The following is a 4,595-nucleotide window of genomic DNA, read 5'->3' as shown; positions in this document are numbered from 1 at the left end:
TCTCTCTCTCTCTCTCTCTCTCTCTCTCTCTCTCTCTCTCTCTCTCTCTCTCTCTCTCTCTCGCTCTCTCTCTCTCTCGCTCGCTCTCTCTCTCGCTCTCTCTCTTGCTCTCTCTCTCCCGCAACCTCCACTCTCTTCTCTCTACTCTCCCCCCCCCCTCTCTCTCTCTCTCTCTCTCTCTCTCTCTGTGGATGTGCATACATGATGTAAGGCACGTGGTCTGGTTCATTCTCTGCTTTCGGGTGTATGGAGCAGAATAAATCATTATCCTCTTGGGTGTTGTGTAGCCCTTATATAAGTTAATTATATTATTATATGTATGTTATATATGCAGTGGCGGCTAGTGGTTTATAGAACTGACCGGCCGTCATTCACGAAGACTATTTCTCCCTCCCCCACCGTCTTCCTTCACAACACACACACACACACACACACACACACACACACACACACACACACACACATACACACACACACACACACACTCTCTCTCTCTCTCTCTCTCTCTCTCTCTCTCCATAATATTTTATACCCCTACTTTCGCCTTCCCCCGCCCCACACACCATTGTAAACATTGTAATATAATGTGAAAGAGCTAAAATATACGGTAGTGTCAAGAAACAATATTATGAATAAACGTATGACGGAAGTTACTGGGTTAATAGGAACTGACTTGATCGGCACAGAAAAAGAAACACTACTAGGCCAGAAAACAAACTGAAAGTGAGAGGCAATAAACTGCTGGTCCTGGCCTCCAGTACTTTACTCGTACTTTCTACACCCCCACACAAAATATCGACGTGCACTGGACCCGTTAAATATATGTAATAAAAACTGTCCTGTGTGATGACAAAAAATCAATTGATACTTTACCAGTGACGCTGTCCCGAGCAGATCAAGTCTACAATCAGATACTCTACAAAGCTGGACAAAGGCAGCACACAACAGTTTCCGATCATATGATCAAATTATGTTCTTCATCGCACTTCTCAGTTCTCCGAACAGAACATTGTGTTGTAACAAAGTGGGGAAATGTGTCAATGCTAATTATAGAACTTGGTGTCTAGCTGGGGTGACGGTGGAAAGGGGGGGGGGGGGGGGAGGGGTAGGCTTAGTTATTGTTTTCTGCCCAGACGCTGACAGCCGAGTGCCTATAGCTCCCCGTTAAATTCTCCTTATATTCTACCTTTATATATCTTCACTAGACGATTCCTCCTTTTGCCAGCCCGACTCCTATGGGCCAGGTAAGTTATTAGTGGGGAGAAAACAATGAGTAAATGCCAAACAGGAGCTATAGGTGGTTAAAACGTCAATAAACAAAAAAGATTAGTGCCATGCTGACAATATATGCTCTGTTAGTAGTTAGAGAGAGGCTGAATGATAAATACATCTTTTGCTGATATTATTATTCATGTGTCAGTGCTGCTCAAGACAGCCTCATTCTTAATTTTGCAAGCTACAAAGATGCCAATTTGGCAATTAAGGGATGCCTTATTCGCTCTGAGGACAGTCGATGGATATGTCCAGGGGACTGACGTCATCGCTAGGCTAAGCACACCGTGTTCGTTTGTCCTCGAACGAAGTTCCGCGACGTGACAGCTTGACGGGAGGCGATTTAAAGTTACGAGCCTGTGCGATAACATTGTGTAAAGGGATGAGGCTCTGTCGCGACAAAACAGCAGTGAATCCCACTTCTCTATTTCAGCGCCTTCAAATCGGCAAGGTATCTACTTAGAATAGATAGATGAGACAAAAGAAAGCCATTCCACCCCCACAGGATCTCTATCCTCCAACTACAAAGCAGAAACATCAGCATTCGAAACAGCAGCCACCATTTTCTTGAATCACCAAAATTCTAAAGCCAACACCGCCATCCTCACAGATGCCAAATCTGTCCTACAAGCTCTCCAAAAGCCACAAACAGCTCAAGTACGACAACTCCTTTCACTCCTATGTGATCTAAACTCCCAAGCCAACAAAACTCTGCAGTGGATACCAGGTCACTGTGACATTCATGGAAATGAAAAAGCAGACGACTTAGCCAAAGAAGGAGCCAAAATGACCCAGATTGAAGATGGCATGGATCTCTCAGAGTCAAAAACACTAATAAAAACTGCTTTAAGAAACAGATGGTAAAGGTCCCACCCTAAGCACAACAGACATGACCCCTACTACATACTAAATAGTGCAGACCAGGTCGCAATCTTTAGACTCCGTTGTGGCCACAACAGACTCAAACACCACATGCACACCAAATTAAAAGTGGGAGAAACAGTGATCTGTGAAAGTGGACACGACCAAGAGGATGCCAACCATATCCTTCAGCACTGCCCGCGCTACGCCACCCTTAGCGCACAGACGTGGCAGAATGTGGCTCCCCTTGAGAGAAAACTCTATGGCAGTCTTTCAGAGTTGAAGCGAACTACACAGTTTGTACGCGACATCGTACTGACTGTCTAGCTGCTGTCATCGAGAACGAGGAAGAAGAAGAAGAAGTCTGTCGACCTCCTCCTTTGCCTTCTTCTCCTTCTCCCCTGCAGAGTTCCCTGAAGAATGGTCTTGGGTAGGCCACACGATCTTGTTACATGGCCAGACCACTTCAGTTTTCTCCTTTTCACAGTAGACAACAAGTCTTCACTTCATCGTGACTCATGAGTCGTTTCACTTAACTGCGCACTTCTTCATATTTTGTGACGTGGTCAGTATATGAGATGCCAAAGAGTCGTCTAAAACATTTCATTTCGGCTGCTTGGATTTTCCTCTGAAGCTCTACCGTCAAGGTCCATGATTCACAAGCATACAGAAGTATGGAGATAACGAGGGCATAGAGTAGCCTGGGTTTGGAAATGACTGAAATGTTTATATCTTACCACATATTACATATATACACAAAGACCCATAGACCTTACCGTAATGGTATTCATGTTGAGCAAACTGTCGTGGGACTAGCAGGGGTCAGAGAATGGCAATGCGTCAGTGGTTCTTCCTTCGGCTTGAAGAGGAACGTAAAAATATAATCTTAAAAAAAAAGAAACGCATCTCTGTATAGTGTGCAATTACATTAATTTTTACTACCACTAACATGTCAATCACTGTATTTTTAAAGGAACAAACATTCCAATACGTTGGGACTTTGCGGACAACCCGAAGGCTTAAAAAATACCCCACCTAAAACAATTCTCACAATTCTTGTATGTTCACTTATGATGAAGCCACAGAAGTATGGGTCCAAATTGTTCAGGTTTTTTTTTTGTTGTTGTTGTTGTTGCTATTGTTTTTTTTGGGGTTTTTTGGGTGGGGGGGGGGGGGGGGGGGGGGGGGGTATAATTCGAAAGTGAAGCCCATTTTCACTTTTCAGAAATATGTTAACTCCAAAAATGATGTTGATCGGACGCCCCACCCCACATACCCTCTTACTGTCTCCAGAAGCCAGTCTTTGTTGAAAATTACACAATACTGGGTTTTGGTTGAGCGGGTGCTTGTGTATGGCCGACTGAAAATTTCTAACAGCACGTTAAAAATGTCTGAACATATTTTAAATAATATTGATTGTAAAGGTCATACTCATAGAGCTTTCTATACAGTTGAGAGAGAAATTGTGCTATCTATCTATCTATCTATCTATCTATCTATCTATCTATCTATCTATCTATCTAGAGACGAGCTGTCTCTGCAAACTGATTGAAAAAGATTATTCACAGGCGACTCATGTAGTTTCTGGAAACGACGGGCTCGCTGAGCGATCTCCAGTGCGGATTCAGGAAAACTCGATCCACTCTGGATCACCTGGTCCGCCTGGAGACCTTTATACGCGAGACGGTCGCTGAAAGAGGCCACATGATCGCCATCTTTTTTTGCCTAGAAGAAGCCTTCGACACAACCTGGAAGTACGGCATTCTTCGAGACCTGCATGCACTCGGCATACGCGGTCACTTCCCTGCCTTCATTGGCAACTTCCTGAAGAACCGTTCCTTTCAGGTTCGTGTCGGACCCTCCCTTCCAGACCCCCACCAACAGGAGGAAGGAGTCCCCCAGGGGAGCATCCTTTCTCCTCTCCTATTTGAAATAAAAATACATTCCATTGTGAAAACCCTCCAAAACAGCATAGACAGCTCGTTATACGTTGACGACTTTTTTATATGCTGTCATTCGAAAAATCCTCATTTGAGATCTATGGAAAGGCAGCTGTAAACGCAGCTGCACAAACTCGGAACGTGGGCAAACAATAACGGTTTCAAGCTCTCCCCGTCAAAGACGGTTGCAGTACACTTCTGCCGAACAGGCAGACGTGTGCTGCGGCCAGATTTGACACTATACGGGGAAAGGATTCCAGTCCAGGTCCAAGCTCGTTTCCTCGGCGTCATTTTCGACAAAAAGCTCACATTCATACCACATATTAAAGACTTTCGTGTGAGGTGCCAGAAAGCGTTAAACGCTTTGAAAATTCTATAGAATCCAGAGTGGGGAGGGGACTCAAAACACCTTCTCCACTTGTACATCTCTCTTGTCCGGTCCAGGCTTGACTACGGCTGTCAAGTCTACGGATCGGCAAAACCACACATCTTAAAAATGCTAGACCCAATACAGAACCAAGG

The sequence above is a fragment of the Aplysia californica genome, unplaced genomic scaffold, assembly GCF_000002075.1.
Source record: "Aplysia californica isolate F4 #8 unplaced genomic scaffold, AplCal3.0 scaffold00374, whole genome shotgun sequence".
Lineage (NCBI taxonomy): Eukaryota > Metazoa > Mollusca > Gastropoda > Aplysiida > Aplysiidae > Aplysia > Aplysia californica.
Note: the sequence above shows the minus strand (reverse complement) of the source record.